At 55.5% G+C, this 17,007-nt stretch overlaps 1 protein-coding gene across 1 annotated transcript in view; it reads left to right on the top strand.

The window, feature by feature from the left end:
- The first annotated feature begins 613 nt into the window (after positions 1 to 613).
- Positions 614 to 17,007, top strand: part of klhdc3 (kelch domain containing 3) — a 124,842-nt gene continuing 108,448 nt past the window's right edge. Inside the window, exon 1 of the mRNA XM_085998121.1 lies at positions 614 to 695. The gene's annotated coding sequence lies outside the window, so the exon portion shown is untranslated. The remainder of the gene's footprint in view (positions 696 to 17,007) is intronic.

The following is a 17,007-nucleotide window of genomic DNA, read 5'->3' on the forward strand; positions in this document are numbered from 1 at the left end:
GCATGCGCGTCCTGCTATAGGGGGGTGGTCTGGTGCGCAGTGCGCGGCGGCGAATGCGTCATCACGCACAAGTGCGCCCCCCACGTGACTGGCGGCCGTCGGCCGTCGGCCCTGCAGCAAAAGGGCGATGGACGGCGAATGCGCGGAGCGGGAGCCTGCGACTGAGGACTGGGCACCCGGGGGACGCTCTCCTCTGCCAAGGTGGCGCCGAGCCTCCGGTAGTACAGACGGTGGTTGGTTTAATATATATTTTAGAATCAAAGTAAATTCGGAAAAGGTCGCTTGAGAGAGAGAACTACAACTCCCAAGATGCATCACGGCGGCAGCAGGCCCTCCCGCGCACTAACTACATTTCCCAGCTTGCGCAGGCGCGTTGCGGTTTTTAAACCCGCCGGTGAGGAACTACAACTCCCAAGATGCACCCCGTGTTTGCGCAGGCGCGGTTATTGAACATTATTCGCGCCCCCCTCCTGTAGTGGGCGAGGCGGGCTGTACATTATAAACAGCGGCAGGCCGGAGTGTGCCACTGCCGCCCCGGGGGTGTGGGGAAGGGGTAAACAGGGCCCTTGTTTATTCCTTCCCCTTTAAGAGGCATTTTCTGCCGGCAAATCCAAAAAAGGACAGGCGGACGGACGGGGGAGGGGAGGAGGTTTGGTGTCCGAGCGGCCGGCCGGGCCCGGGAGGCGGCGAGTGAGGTAAGCCCAGGCTAGGCCAGCTCGGCTGTGTGGCCGCCCTTGAGGTGACGGAGCGGCCGGGGGGCGCCGCCGGATCCCAGCCCCGGGCCTCAGGCCCGAGTCACTAGGCCCCGGGGGTAGGTGGTCACTGCAGCGCATCCTGACCCGGGGAGAGACCGAGAGAGAGACTGGCCTGAATCCCCCTCCACACCCGGGGACAGGCCGCTTCTTTCCCACCCCCGCTAAGGGCTGTCATTGGCGTGTTTTCCTAATATCTTAAGATGAACACAGTGGGAGCGGACTCTGCACCCAAAGTGGGAGCGGACTCTGCACCCAAAGCAGCAACCGGTGTCCAGGTGTGACTGGGGGGGCTGTCCAAGTGTGACTGGGGTGGGGGTCCAGGTGTGACTGGGGTGGGCTGTCCAAGTGTGACTGGGGGGGCTGTCCAGGTGTGACTGGGGGGGGCTGTCCAGGTGTGACTTGGGGGGGGTGACGGTGTGACGGCGTGGGGGTGTCCAGGCGTGACGGCGTGGGGGTGTCCAGGCGTGACGGCGTGGGGGTGTCCAGGCGTGACGGCGTGGGGGTGTCCAGGCGTGACGGCGTGGGGGTGTCCAGGCGTGGCGGCGTGGGGGTGTCCAGGCGTGGCGGCGTGGGGGTGTCCAGGCGTGGCGGCGTGGGGGTGTCCAGGCGTGGCGGCGTGGGGGTGTCCAGGCGTGGCGGCGTGGGGGTGTCCAGGCGTGGCGGCGTGGGGGTGTCCAGGCGTGGCGGCGTGGGGGTGTCCAGGCGTGGCGGCGTGGGGGTGTCCAGGCGTGGCGGCGTGGGGGTGTCCAGGCGTGGCGGCGTGGGGGTGTCCAGGCGTGGCGGCGTGGGGGTGTCCAGGCGTGGCGGCGTGGGGGTGTCCAGGCGTGGGGGTGTCCAGGCGTGGGGGTGTCCAGGCGTGGCGGCGTGGGGGTGTCCAGGCGTGGGGGTGTCCAGGCGTGGCGGCGTGGGGGTGTCCAGGCGTGGGGGTGTCCAGGCGTGGCGGCGTGGGGGTGTCCAGGCGTGGCGGCGTGGGGGTGTCCAGGCGTGGCGGCGTGGGGGTGTCCAGGCGTGGGGGTGTCCAGGCGTGGCGGCGTGGGGGTGTCCAGGCGTGGGGGTGTCCAGGCGTGGCGGCGTGGGGGTGTCCAGGCGTGGCGGCGTGGGGGTGTCCAGGCGTGGGGGTGTCCAGGCGTGGCGGCGTGGGGGTGTCCAGGCGTGGCGGCGTGGGGGTGTCCAGGCGTGGGGGGGTCCAGGCGTGGGGGGGTCCAGGCGTGGCGGCGTGGGGGTGTCCAGGCGTGGCGGCGTGGGGGTGTCCAGGCGTGGGGGTGTCCAGGCGTGGCGGCGTGGGGGGTGTCCAGGCGTGCGGGTGTCCAGGCGTGGGGGTGTCCGGGTGTGGCGGCGTGGGGGTGTCCGGGTGTGGCGGCGTGCGGGTGTGGCGGCGTGGGGGCGTGCGGCGTGGGGGCGTCCGGGCGTGGCGGCGTGGGGGCGTCCGGGCGTGGCGGCGTGCGGGCGTCCGGGCGTGGCGGCGTCCGGGCGTGGCGGCGTGGGGGCGTCCGGGCGTGGCGGCGTGGGGGTGTCCGGGCGTGGGGGTGTCCCGGCGTGGGGGTGTCCGGGCGTGGCGGCGTGGGGGTGTCCGGGCGTGGCGGCGTGGGGGTGTCCGGGCGTGGGGGTGTCCGGGCGTGGCGGCGTGGGGGTGTCCGGGCGTGGCGGCGTGGGGGTGTGGCGGCGTGGGGGTGTCCGGGTGTGGCGGCGTGGGGGGTGTCCGGGTGTGGCGGCGTGCGGGCGTCCGGGCGTGGCGGCGTGGGGGTGTCCGGGCGTGGCGGCGTGCGGGCGTGGCGGCGTGCGGGCGTCCGGGCGTGGCGGCGTGGGGGTGTCCGGGCGTGGCGGCGTGGGGGTGTCCGGGCGTGGGGGTGTCCGGGCGTGGCGGCGTGGGGGGTGTCCGGGCGTGGCGGCGTGGGGGTGTCCGGGCGTGGCGGCGTGGGGGTGTCCGGGCGTGGGGGTGTCCGGGCGTGGCGGCGTGGGGGTGTCCGGGCGTGGCGGCGTGGGGGGTGTGGCGGCGTGGGGGTGTCCGGGTGTGGCGGCGTGGGGGTGTCCGGGTGTGGCGGCGTGGGGGTGTCCGGGTGTGGCGGCGTGCGGGTGTGGCGGCGTGGGGGTGTCCGGGTGTGGCGGCGTGGGGGTGTCCGGGTGTGGCGGCGTGGGGGTGTCCGGGTGTGGCGGCGTGGGGGTGTCCGGGTGTGGCGGCGTGGGGGTGTCCGGGTGTGGGGGTGTGGCGGCGTGGGGGTGTCGAGGTGTGGCGGCGTGGGGGGTGTCGACGTGTGGGGGGGGGGGGGGGTGTCCAGGTGTGACTGTGTGGGGGGAGGGGGTGTCCAGGTGTGACTGTGTGGGGGGAGGGGTGGTGACTGTGTGGGGGGAGGGGGTGTCCAGGGGTGACTGTGTGGGGGGAGGGGGTGTCCAGGGGTGACTGTGTGGGGGGAGGGGGTGTCCAGGGGTGACTGTGTGGGGGGAGGGGGTGTCCAGGGGTGACTGTGTGGGGGGAGGGGTGGTGACTGTGTGGGGGGAGGGGGGTGTCCAGGTGTGACACTGTGGGGGAGGGGTGGTGACTGTGTGGGGGGAGGGGGTGTCCAGGTGTGACACTGTGGGGGGGAGGGGGTGGTGACTGTGTGGGGGGAGGGGGTGTCCAGGGGTGACTGTGTGGGGGGAGGGGGTGTCCAGGGGTGACTGTGTGGGGGAGGGGGTGGTGACTGTGTGGGGGGAGGGGGTGTCCAGGTGTGACTGTGTGGGGGGAGGGGGTGGTGACTGTGTGGGGGGAGGGGGTGTCCAGGGGTGACTGTGTGGGGGGAGGGGGGTGTCCAGGGGTGACTGTGTGGGGGGAGGGGGTGTCCAGGGGTGACTGTGTGGGGGGAGGGGTGGTGACTGTGTGGGGGGAGGGGGTGTCCAGGTGTGACACTGTGGGGGGAGGGGTGGTGACTGTGTGGGGGGAGGGGGTGTCCAGGTGTGACACTGTGGGGGGAGGGGGTGGTGACTGTGTGGGGGGAGGGGGTGTCCAGGGGTGACTGTGTGGGGGGAGGGGGTGTCCAGGGGTGACTGTGTGGGGGGAGGGGGTGGTGACTGTGTGGGGGGAGGGGGTGTCCAGGTGTGACTGTGTGGGGGGAGGGGGTGGTGACTGTGTGGGGCGAGGGGGTGTCCAGGTGTGACTGTGTGGGGCGAGGGGGTGTCCAGGTGTGACACTGTGGGGGGAGGGGGTGGTGACTGTGTGGGGGGAGGGGGTGTCCAGGTGTGACACTGTGGGGGGAGGGGGTGGTGACTGTGTGGGGGGAGGGGGTGTCCAGGGGTGACTGTGGGGGGAGGGGTGGTGACTGTGTGGGGCGAGGGGGTGTCCAGGTGTGACTGTGGGGGGAGGGGTGGTGACTGTGTGGGGGAGGGGGTGTCCAGGTGTGACACTGTGGGGGGAGGGGGTGTCCAGGTGTGACTGTGTGGGGGGAGGGGGTGTCCAGGTGTGACTGTGGGGGGAGGGGTGGTGACTGTGTGGGGCGAGGGGGGTGTCCAGGTGTGACTGTGTGGGGGGAGGGGGTGTCCAGGTGTGACTGTGGGGGGAGGGGTGGTGACTGTGTGGGGGAGGGGGTGTCCAGGTGTGACACTGTGGGGGGAGGGGGTGGTGACTGTGTGGGGCGAGGGGGGTGTCCAGGTGTGACTGTGTGGGGGAGGGGTGGTGACTGTGTGGGGGGAGGGGGTGTCCAGGTGTGACTGTGGGGGGAGGGGGTGGTGACTGTGTGGGGGGAGGGGGTGTCCAGGTGTGACTGTGTGGGGGGAGGGGTGGTGACTGTGTGGGGCGAGGGGGTGCCCAGGTGTGACTGTGTGGGGGGAGGGGGTGTCCAGGTGTGACTGTGGGGGGAGGGGTGGTGACTGTGTGGGGGAGGGGGTGTCCAGGTGTGACACTGTGGGGGGAGGGGGTGGTGACTGTGTGGGGCGAGGGGGTGTCCAGGTGTGACTGTGTGGGGGAGGGGTGGTGACTGTGTGGGGGGAGGGGGTGTCCAGGTGTGACTGTGTGGGGGAGGGGGTGGTGACTGTGTGGGGGGAGGGGGTGTCCAGGTGTGACTGTGGGGGGAGGGGGTGGTGACTGTGTGGGGCGAGGGGGTGTCCAGGTGTGACTGTGTGGGGGAGGGGTGGTGACTGTGTGGGGGAGGGGGTGTCCAGGTGTGACTGTGTGGGGGAGGGGTGGTGACTGTGTGGGGCGAGGGGGTGTCCAGGTGTGACTGTGTGGGGGAGGGGTGGTGACTGTGTGGGGGGAGGGGGTGTCCAGGTGTGACTGTGGGGGAGGGGGTGGTGACTGTGTGGGGGGAGGGGGTGTCCAGGTGTGACTGTGTGGGGGAAGGGGTGGTGACTGTGTGGGGCGAGGGGGTGCCCAGGTGTGACTGTGTGGGGGGAGGGGGTGTCCAGGTGTGACTGTGGGGGGAGGGGTGGTGACTGTGTGGGGGAGGGGGGTGTCCAGGTGTGACACTGTGGGGGGAGGGGGTGGTGACTGTGTGGGGCGAGGGGGTGTCCAGGTGTGACTGTGTGGGGGAGGGGGTGGTGACTGTGTGGGGGGAGGGGGTGTCCAGGTGTGACTGTGTGGGGGAGGGGTGGTGACTGTGTGGGGGGAGGGGGTGTCCAGGTGTGACTGTGGGGGGAGGGGGTGGTGACTGTGTGGGGCGAGGGGGTGTCCAGGTGTGACTGTGTGGGGGAGGGGTGGTGACTGTGTGGGGGAGGGGGTGTCCAGGTGTGACTGTGTGGGGGAGGGGTGGTGACTGTGTGGGGCGAGGGGGTGTCCAGGTGTGACTGTGTGGGGGAGGGGTGGTGACTGTGTGGGGGGAGGGGGTGTCCAGGTGTGACTGTGGGGGGAGGGGGTGGTGACTGTGTGGGGGGAGGGGGTGTCCAGGTGTGACTGTGTGGGGGAAGGGGTGGTGACTGTGTGGGGCGAGGGGGTGCCCAGGTGTGACTGTGTGGGGGGAGGGGGTGTCCAGGTGTGACTGTGTGGGGGGAGGGGTGGTGACTGTGGCGGCACTGGCGGCACACTATGTTACAGCTTGCCATGCACAGAGGGACAACCAGTAAACTAAGAAAAGAATATATATAAACAATGCGAATGTATATTTATACACTCCGGGATATACCTGTTTATACACTGTATGAATAGAACTGCATTTATGTGCTAAACCATAAATGTATTTTGATGCTTTGGCAACATAAGATGTAACTTATCATGCCAATAAAGCGATTTGAATTGTGAATTGTGAATTGTGTGGGGCGAGGGGGGGTGTCCAGGTGTGACTGTGTGGGGGGGAGGGGGTGTCCAGGTGTGACTGTGTGGGGGGAGGGGGTGTCCAGGTGTGACTGCCGGGGGGGGGGGGGAGTTGGGTGTCCAGGTGTGACTGTGTGGGGGGAGGGGGTGTCCAGGTGTGACTGTGGGGGGAGGGGGTGTCCAGGTGTGACTGGGGGGGGGGGGGAGGTGGTGGGGTGGGGTGTCCAGGTGTGAGTGTGGGGGGGGGTGGGGAGAGGGGGGGGGGGGGGGGGAGGTGGTGGGGTGTCCAGGTGTGAGTGTGTGGGGGGGTGGGGAGAGGGGGGGGTGGGGAGAGGGGGTGGGGTGTCCAGGTGTGAGTGTGTGCGGGGGGGGGGGGGGGTTCCGGGGGTGATTGGGGGGGGTGGTGACCAGGTGTTTTGCGGGGGGGGGGGGGGGAATGGATCCAGAGTGGGGTTGGTAATCAGAGTGCGTTTGATTGGTAAATTAATAAATGAGTAATAGTCGCCATCGTTGGGCATGTGATGTCCATACTCTTTCGCACAGCGTTGTGAATGGGAACTTTACTTTTTGTTGGTTAAATGGTGGGCCCAAAAGCAGAGAGTGCGAGTGTCATTTAATGACTTGCTTCCTTGGTTACTGAATGGCAGTAGACACTGCTTAAGTAATTACACAGGTGGGGAGTACATTTAGCTGTGTTGTAGCAGGTGTTGTGGTTAAAACGGTTAGTGTAACCACACCTGTGACTAGTCCGTGATTTGAGAACTGTGTTCCACAGCTGCTGAATGAGCAGCTTGGGCTGGAGATAATCAGACCAGTGTGTGTTGTCATTCAATCCTCATTTTAAAATGATACACATTCTGTCCTTTAATTATAAAATCCCGTGCCCACATTTACAATGGAATATGTCTGTGTCAACTTCTTGCACTTTATTTGCACCCTCATGTACGCCCACTTGCAGGAGGGTGTCATAACACAGTGACAGTTTCTATAGATATGTGAAGAGAAAAAGTTTGAAGTCAAGCGTAGGTCCCTTGCAGTCAGAATCAGGGGGATTTATAATGGGGAACAAAGAAATGGCAGACCAATTAAATACATACTTTGGTTCTGTCTTCACAAAGGAGGACACAAATAACCTCCCAGTGATGTCAGGGAACATAGGGTCTAATGAAAGGGAGGAACTGAAAGAAATCAGTATTTGTAGGGAAATGGTGTTAGGGAAATTGACGGGATTGAAGGCCAATAAATCCCCAGGGCCTGATAATCTACATCCTAGGGTACTTAAGGAAGTGGCTCTAGAAATAGTAGATGCATTGCTGATCATCTTCCAACATTCGATAGAATCTGGAACAGTACCCATGGATTGGAGGGTAGCTAATGTTACCCCACTATTCAAAAAAGGTGGTAGAGAGAAAATGGGGAATTACAGACCGGTAAGCCTGACGTCGGTAGTGGGGAAAATGCTAGAGTCCATTATAAAAGATGTAATAGCAGAGCACTTGGAAAACAGTGACAGGATCGGACAAAGTTAACATGGATTTACAAAAGGTAAACCGTGCTTCACTAATCTACTGGAATTTTTTGAGGATGTAACTGGTAGAATAGATAAGGGAGAACCAGTGGATGTGGTGTATTTGGACTTTCAGAAGGCTTTCGATAAGGTCCCGCATAAGAGATTAGTGTGTAAAGTTAAAGCACATGGGATTGGGGGCAAGGTACTGACTCGGATAGAGAACTGGTTGGCAGACAGGAAGCAAAGAGTTGGAATAAACGGGTCTTTTTCCGAGTGGCAGGTAGTGACTAGTGGGGTACCACAGGGATCGGTGCTAGGACCCCAGCTATTCACAATATATATTAATGATCTAGACGAGGGAACTAGATGTAATATCTCCATGTTTGCAGACAACACAAAGCTGGGTGGGCGTGTGTGCTGTGAGGAGGATGCCGAGAAACTCCTGTATGATTTGGACAGGTTGGGTGATTGGGCAGTTGCAGTATAATGTGGATAAATGTGAGGTTATCCACTTTGGTGGCAAAAACAGGAAGGCAGATTATTATCTGAATGGCAATAGATTGGGAGAAGGGGAAGTGCAACGAGACCTGGGTGTCCTTGTGCACCAGTCGCTGAAGGTAAGCATGCAGGTGGAGCAGGCGGTTAAGAAGGCAAATGGTATGTTGGCTTTCGTAGCGAGAGGGTTTGAGTACAGGAACAAGGATGTCTTGCTGCAGTTGTACAGGGCCTTGGTGAGACCACACCTTGAGTATTGTGTGCAGTTTTGGTCGCCTTATCTGAGGAAGGATGTTCTTGCCATGGAAGGAGTGCAGCGAAGATTCACCAGGCTGATCCCTGGGATGGCAGGAATGACGTATGAGGAGAGATTGGGTCGATTGGGCTTATACTTGCTGGAGTTTAGAAGAATGAGAGGGGATCTCATCGAAACCTATAAAATTCTAACAGGACTAGACAGACTAGATGCAGGAAGGATGTTCCCGATGGCGGGGGAGTCCAGAACCAGGGGTCACAGTCTAAGGATAAGGGGTAAGCCATTTAGGACAGAGATGAGGAGGAATATCTTCACCCAGAGAGTGGTGAACCTGTGCAATTCTCTACCACACAAGGCAGTTGAGGCCAATTCATTAAATATATTCAAGAAGGAGTTGGATATATTTCTTAAGGCTAAAGGGATCAAGGGATATGGGGAGAAGGCAGGGACAGGGTGCTGAATTTGGATGATCAGCCATGATCTCCTTGAATGGCGGAGCAGGCTCGAGGGGCCGAATGGCCTACTCCTGCTCCTTCTATGTTTCTATGTTTAACAAAAAGCTATCAATCTCCAAAACAATTGATTTAGCCTCAATTGCCGTTTGTGGAAGAGAGTTCCAAACTTCTACCACCCTTTGTGTGTCGAAGTGTTTCCTAATTTCACTCCTGAAAGGTCTGGCTCTAATTTTTAGACGATGCCTCCTGGTCCTAGACTCCCCAACCAGCGGAAATAGTTTCTCTCTACCCTATCTGTTCCACCACCTTAAACATTCACTCCCTCCACCACCGGCGCACCGTGGCTGCAGTGTGTACCATCTACAAGATGCACTGCAGCAACTCGCCAAGGCTTCTTCGGCAGCATCTCCCGAACCTATGACTTCTTCCACCTAGAAGGACAAGGGCAGCAGACGCACGGGAACACCACCACCTCCAAGTCACACACCATCCTAACTTCGAAGTATATCGCCGATCCTTCACCGTCGCTGGGTCAGAATCCTGGAACTCCCTCCCTAACAGCACTGTGGGAGCACCTTCACCACACGGACTGCAGCGGTTCAAGAAGGAGGCTCACCACCACCTTCTTGAGGGCAACTAGGGATGGGCAATAAATGCCGGCCTTGCCAGCGACGCCCACATCCCATATACGACTTTAAAAAAAAAACCTTTCTGTTCTCCTTAATATCACAGATCACAGAATCACAGAAACCCCACAGTGCAGATAGAGGCCATTTTGGCCCATCGAGCCTGCACCGACACATATCCCACCCGATCCCCGTAACCCCTACACCAACACATATCCCACCCTATCCCCGTAACCCCACGTATTTAATCCCCCTAACACTAAGGGTCAATTTATCACAGCCAATCAACCTAACCCACACATCTTTGGACTGTGGGAGGAAACCGGAGCACCTGGAGAAAACCCACGCAAACACGGGGAGAATGTGCAAACTCCACACAGACAGTCGCCCGAGGCCAGATTTGAACCCGGGTCCCTGGTGCTGTGAGGCAACTGTGCTTCAATCAGATCACCCCTTAACTTTCTAAATTCCAGGGAATGCAACCCTAAATTATGTAATCTCGCCTTGTAATTTAACCCTTGGAGCCTTGGTATCATTCTGGTAATTTGTGTTCACTATGGAGAAGGACGATGTAAGCATAGAAATCAGGCAGGGGGATTGTGATATACTTGAACAAATTAGCATTGAGAGGGAGGAGGTACTAGCGGTTTTAGCGGGCTTAAAAGTGGATAAATCCCCAGGCCCTGACGAGATGTATCCCAGGCTGCTGTGTGAGGCAAAGGAGGAGATTGCAGGGGCTCTGACACACATTTTCAGAACTTCTCTGGCCACAAGGGAGGTGCCAGAGAACTGGAGAACAGCTAACGTCGTACCATTATTCAAGAAGGGTAGTAGGGATAAACCAGGGAATTACAGGCCAGTGAGCCTAACATCAATAGGAGGGAAATTATTGGAAAAAATTCTGAGGGGCAGAATTAGTCTCCACTTGGAGAGGCAAGGATTAATCAAGGATAGTCAGCATAGCTTTGTCAGGGGGAGATCATGTCTAACCAATTTGATTGAATTTTTCGAGGGGGTGACTAGGTGCGTGGATGAGGGTAGTGCAGTTGATGTAGTCTACATGGACTTCAGTAAGGCCTTTGACAAAATCCCACATGGGAGACTGGTCAAGAAGGTAAGAGCCCATGGGATCCAGGGCAAGCAATTTGGCACATTGGATCCAAAATTGGCTTAGTGGCAGGAGGCAGAGGGTGATGGTCGAAGGTTGTTTTTGTGACAGGAAGCCTGTGTCCAGTGGTGTACTGCAGGGATTGGTGCTGGGTCCTTTGCTGTTTGTAGTGTACATTAATGATTTAGATATGAATGTAGGAGGTATGATCAGTAAGTTTGCAGATGACATGAAAATTGGTGGGGTGGCAAATAGCGAGGAGGGAAGCCTCAGGCTACAGGACGATATAGACGGGTTGGTCAGATGGGCAGAACAGTGGCAAATGGAATTTAACCCTGAAAAGTGAGGGGTGATGCATTTTGGGAGGACTCTTCTTCTCAGGCAGTCCCTGGGAACCGAGGATGACTTACTTCCACACTAACAATGTGTTCTCAGGTGACTGATGAGTCCAATGTGGGACCTACTGTCTCTGTCACAGGTGGGGCAGACGGTGGTTGATGGGGCGGGTGGGTGGGTGGGGTGCTTGGGTTGACGTGCGCTCCTTGCGCTTGGCTTCCGCTTGCTCCCGGCGAAGAGACTCGGTGTTCAACGCCTTCCCAGATGCTTCTCCTCCACTTTGTGCGGTCTTGGGGCAGGGATTCCCAGGTGTCGGTGGGGATGTTACACTTTTTCAAGGAGGCTTTGAGGGTGTCCTTGAAGCATTTCCTCTGCCCACCTGGGGCTCTTGGGAGGACTAACAAGGCAAGGGAATACACAATGAATGGTAGGATCCTAGGAAGGACAGAGGATCAGAGGGACCTTGGTGTGCATGTACATAGATCCCTGAAGGCAGCAAGACAGGTAGATAAGGTGGTTAAAAAGGCATATGGGATAAGAACATAAGAAATAGGAGCAGGAGTAGGCCAATCGGCCCCTCGAGCCTGCTCCGCAATTCAATAAGATCATGGCTGATCTGATCCTAACCGCCAATCTACTATCACAGAACCATCTCCTGAATCTAACAGAATTAGACACACGGAATAGGAGCAGGATCAGGCTACACGGCCCCTGGGCTCGCTCCGCTACCCACAGGGCCATGACCGATCCGAACCTAGACTCATGTCCAAATTCCTGCCTGCTCCCCGTAACCCTTAATTCCCTTTACTTCTAGGAAACTGTATTTCTGTTTTAAATTTATGTAATGATGTAGCTTCTACAGCTTTTTGGGGCAGCATATTCTATGGACCTACCACCCTCTGAGTGAAGTAGTTCCTCCTCATCTCAGTTTTGAAAGAGCAGCCCCTTATTCTAAGACTATGCCCCCTAGTTCTAGTTTCACCCATCATCGGGAACATCCTCCCCGCATTCACCCGATCCAACCCCTTCACAATCTTAGATGTTTCAATAAGATCGCCTCTCATTCTTCTGAACTCCAATGAGTAGAGTCCCAATCTACTCAACCTCTCCTCATATGTCCATCCCCTCATCCCCGGGATTAACCGAGTGAACCTTCTTTGTACTGACTCGAGAGCAAGTATGTCTTTTCTTAAGTATGGACACCAAAACTGTATGCAGTATTCCAGGTGCGGTCTCACCAATACCTTGTACAACTGAAGCAATACCTCCCTATTTTTATATTTTATCCCCCTAGCAATGAAAGCCAACATTCCATTGGCCTTCTTAATCACTTGCTGCACCTGCATACTAACCTTTTGAATTTCGTGCACCAGGACCCCCAGATCCCTTTGTACTTCAGTACTTTCCAGTTTCTTGCCATTAAGATAATAACTTGCTCTATGATTTTTCCTGCCAAAGTGCATAACCTCACACTTTCCAGTATTGTATTCCATCTGCCAAATCTCTGCCCACTTACTTAGCCTGTCTATGTCCCCTTGCAGGTTTTTTATGTCCTCCTCACTCACTACTTTCCCTCCCATCTTAGTATCATCTGCAAATTTTGATATGTTACACTCGGTCCCCTCCTCCAAATCGTTAATATAGATTGTAAAGAGTTGGGGACCCAGTACTGACCCCTGCGGAACACCACTAGTTACTGATTGCCAGTCTGAGAATGAACCATTTATCCCAACTCTCTGCCTTCTGTTAGATAGCCAATCCTCTATCCATGCCAGAATATTACCCCCAATCCTGTGATTTTTTATCTTAAGCAATAATCTTTTGTGTGGCACCTTGTCAAATGCCTTTTGGAAGTCTAAATACACTACATCCACTGGTTCCCCTTTATCCACCCTATACGTTACTTCCTCAAAGAACTCCAGCAAATTTGTCAAACATGACTTCCCCTTCATAAAACCATGCTGACTTTGTCCTATTAAATTATGATTATCCAAATGTCCTGTTACTGTCTCCTTTAATAATGGACTCCAAAATTTTACCTACCACAGATGTTAGGCTAACCGGTCTATAGTTTCCAGCCTTCTGTCTACTGCCCTTTTTAAATAAGGGTGTTACATTAGCAGTTTTCCAGTCTGCCGGGACCTTTGCTGAGTCCAGGGAGTTTTGGAAAATTATTACCAATGCATCCACAATCCCTACCGCCACTTCTCTCAAGACCCTAGGATGTAAGCCATCAGGTCCAGGTGATTTATCCGCCTTGAGTCCCATTATTTTACCGAGTACCACCTCCTTAGTGATTTTGATCGTGTTTAGCTCCTCTCCCCCCCCCCCCCCCCATAGCCCCGTTTGTCCAGTGTTGGGATATTCTTAGTGACTTCTACTGTAAAGACTGATACAAAATATTCATTCAGTGTTTTTGCCATCTCCATATTTCCCACCATTAATTTCCCGGTCTCATCCTCTAAGGGACCAACATTTACTTTAGCCACCCTTTTTCTTTTTATATAACTATAAAAACTCTTACTATCTGTTTTTATATTTTTTGCTAATTTACTTTCATAATCTATCTTCCCTTTCTTAATCAATCTTTTTGTTATTTTTTGCTGTCTTTTAAAGTTTTCCCAATCCTCTATCCTCCCACTAGATTTGGCTACCTTATATGCCCTTGTTTTTAGTCGAATACTATCCTTAATTTCTTTACTTAGCCACGGATGGCTGTCTTTTCTTTTACACCCTTTTCTTTTCAGTGGAATATATTTTTTTTGGAAGTTGTAAAATAACTCCTTAAATGTACACCACTGATCATGTATCGTCTTACCCTTTAATCTATTTTCCCAATCCACTCTACTCAATTCCGCTCTCATACCTTCATAGTCTCCTTTATTCAAGCTTAGCACGCTTGTTTGAGATCCAACCTTCTCACCCTCAAATTGAATATGGAATTCAACCATGTTATGGTCACTCATTCCAAGGGGATCCTTTACTAGGACATTTTTAATTAATCCTGTCTCGTTACGCAGGACCAGATCTAAGGTTGCTTGCCCCCTGGTCGGTTCAGTTACATACTGCTCAAGAAACCCATCCCTAATACACTCAATGAACTCATCCTCAAGGCAGCCCTGCCCAATTTGATTTGTCCAATTAACATGATAGTTAAAATCTCCCATAATTGCCTTCATTAGCCGAGGCATAGAATATAAGAGCAGGGAGGTTATGATGGAGCTGTACAAAATGCTAGTTAGGCCACAGCTGGAATACTGTGTGCAGTTCTGGTCGCCACACTATAGGAAGGATGTGATTGCATTGGAGAGGGTGCAGAGGAGATTCACCAGGATGTTACCTGGGCTGGAGCGCTTCAGCTATGAAGAGAGACTGGACAGGCTGGGGTTGTTTTCCTTAGAGCAGAGAAGGCTGAGGGGGGGGGACCTGATTGTGGTGTACAAGATTATGAGGGGCATAGAAAGGAACTTTTCCCCTTAGTAGAGGGGTCAATAACAAGGGGCCATAGTTTAAAGATAAGGGGCAGGAGGTTTAGAGGGGATTTGAGGGAAAACTTTTTCACCCAGAGGGTGGTTGGAATCTGGAACTCACTGCCTGAAAGGGTGGTAGAGGCAGGAACCCTCACAACATTCAAGAAGCATTTAGATGAGCACTTGAAACGCCATAGCATACAAGGCTACGGACCAAGTGCTGGAAAATGGGATTAGAATAGACAGGGCTTGATGGCCGGTGTGGACACGATGGGCCGAAGGGCCTCTTTCTGTGCTGTATGACTCTAAATCTACGCTGCACTCCCTCCAAGGCCAATATATCCTTCCTAAGGTGTGGTGCCCAGAACTGCTCACAGTGCTCCAGGTGTGGTCTAACCAGGGCTTTGTATAACTTCAGCATAACTTCTACCCCCTTGTATTCTAGTCCTCTAGATATAAAGGCCAGCATTCCATTAGCCTTTCTGATTATTTTCAGTACCTGTCCATGACAGTTGGATCTATGTACCTGGACCCGAGTCTCTTGGCCCTCCACTGTTTTTAGTCTTTCACCATTTAGCCAGTCCCCTGTTCTATCCTTTTTAAGTCCAAAGTGGGTGACCTCACATTTGCTTACACTGAATTCCATTTGCCAGTTTTGCCCATTCACTTAATCTGTCGCTATCCCTTTGTAATTTTATGCTTCTATCTACACTGCCGCCTATCTTTGTGTCATCGGCAAATTTGGATATATGACTTTCTATGCCATCATCTAAGTCGTTAATAAATATTGTGAATAGTTGAGGCCCCAACACAGATCCCTGCGGGACACCACTAATCACCTCCTGTTAATTTGAGTACCTGCCCATTATCCCTACTGCCCGTCTCCTGCCACTCAGCCAATTTCCTAACCAGGTCAATAATTTGCCCTCAATTCTGTGGGCTTCAACCTTAGTTAACAGTCTCTTATGTGGAACTTTATCAAATGCCTTCTGGAAGTCCAGATAAATAACATCCATAGACATTCCCCTGTCCACTACTTTAGTCACCTCAAAAAATGCAATCAGGTTTGTCAGGCGTGACCTACCTTTCACAAATCCATGCTGGCTCTCTCTGATCAGCTGAAAATGTTCAAGGTGTTCAGTTACCCTGCCCTTAATTATAGACTCCAGCAATTTCCCCACAACAGATGTTAGACTCACTGCTCTATAATTCCCTGGTTTCCCTGTCTCGCCATTCTTAAATAGCGGAGTGACCTGCGCAATTTTCCAATCTAAAGGGACGGTTCCTGAATCTAGAGAACTTTGGAAGATTATAGTTCGGGCATCTGCAATGTGCTCACCTTCCTTTAAAACCCTGGGATGGAAACCATCTGGCCCTGGGGGTTTGTGTCACTTTACTGCCATTAGTTTCTTCATTACTGTTATTTTGCTTACGTTAATTTTATTGAGTCCCTGTCCCCGATTCAATATTAGTTTCTTTGGGACTTCCGGCATGCTATCCTCTTCTACTGTAAATACTGGCGCAAAGTAATTGTTCAACATGTCCGCCATTTCCCCATTGTCATGACCGGCTGAGTGTTTCCAGCACATTCTCTCTTTGTAAACATTGAACACATTGGCAGGTGACCCAGTTTGGAAGAAACTTACAACAACAACTTGTATTTATATAGCGCCTTTAACATAGTAAAACGTCAAGGTGCTTCACAGGAGCGATTATCAAACAAAATGACACCGAGCCACGTAAGGAGAAATTAGGGCAGGTGAGGTCGGTTTTAAGGAGCGTCTTAAAGGAGGAAAGAGAGGTTTAGGGAGGGAATTTCAGAGCTTGGGGCCCAGGCAGCTGAAGGCACGGCCACCAATGGTGGAGCGATTCAAATCAGGGTTGGTCAAGCGAAAGAATGTGCGATGAAGAAAAACCTCTCTCTCGGGTAAAGGGAGTTTGTACTATGGTCACCCAGTCCCGAGCAGGAGCCAGTAGAGTTTGTACTGTGGTCATCAGTCCCGAGCAGGGGCCAGTAGAGTTTGCACTGTGGTCACCCAGTCCCGAGCAGGGGCCAGTAGAGTTTGTACTGTGGTCACCCAGTCCCGAGCAGGGGCCAGTAGAGTTTGTACTGTGGTCACCCAGCCCCGAGCAGGAGCCAGTAGAGTTTGTACTGTGGTCACCCAGTCCCGAGCAGGAGCCAGTAGAGTTTGTACTGTGATCATCAGTCCCGAGCAGGGGCCAGTAGAGTTTGTACTGTGGTCACCCAGTCCCGAGCAGGGGCCAGTAGAGTTTGTACTGTGGTCACCCAGTCCCGAGCAGGAGCCAGTAGAGTTTATACTGTGGTCACCCAGTCCCGAGCAGGGGCCAGTAGAGTTTGTACTGTGGTCACCCAGTCCCGAGCAGGAGCCAGTAGAGTTTGTACTGTGGTCACCCAGTCCCGAGCAGGGGCCAGTAGAGTTTGCACTGTGGTCACCCAGCCCCGAGCAGGAGCCAGTAGAGTTTGTACTGTGGTCATCAGTCCCGAGCAGGGGCCAGTAGAGTTTGTACTGTGGTCACCCAGTCCCGAGCAGGGGCCAGTAGAGTTTGTACTGTGGTCACCCAGTCCCGAGCAGGAGCCAGTAGAGTTTGTACTGTGGTCACCCAGTCCCGAGCAGGGGCCAGTAGAGTTTGTACTGTGGTCACCCAGTCCCGAGCAGGGGCCAGTAGAGTTTGCACTGTGGTCCCCCAGTCCCGAGCAGGGGCCAGTAGAGTTTGTACTGTGGTCACCCAGTCCCGAGCAGGAGCCAGTAGAGTTTGTAC

Source organism: Somniosus microcephalus, chromosome 9, assembly GCF_052327205.1.
Source record: "Somniosus microcephalus isolate GS21.2 chromosome 9, FLI_Smic_1.0, whole genome shotgun sequence".
In the NCBI taxonomy this organism is placed as follows: domain Eukaryota; kingdom Metazoa; phylum Chordata; class Chondrichthyes; order Squaliformes; family Somniosidae; genus Somniosus; species Somniosus microcephalus.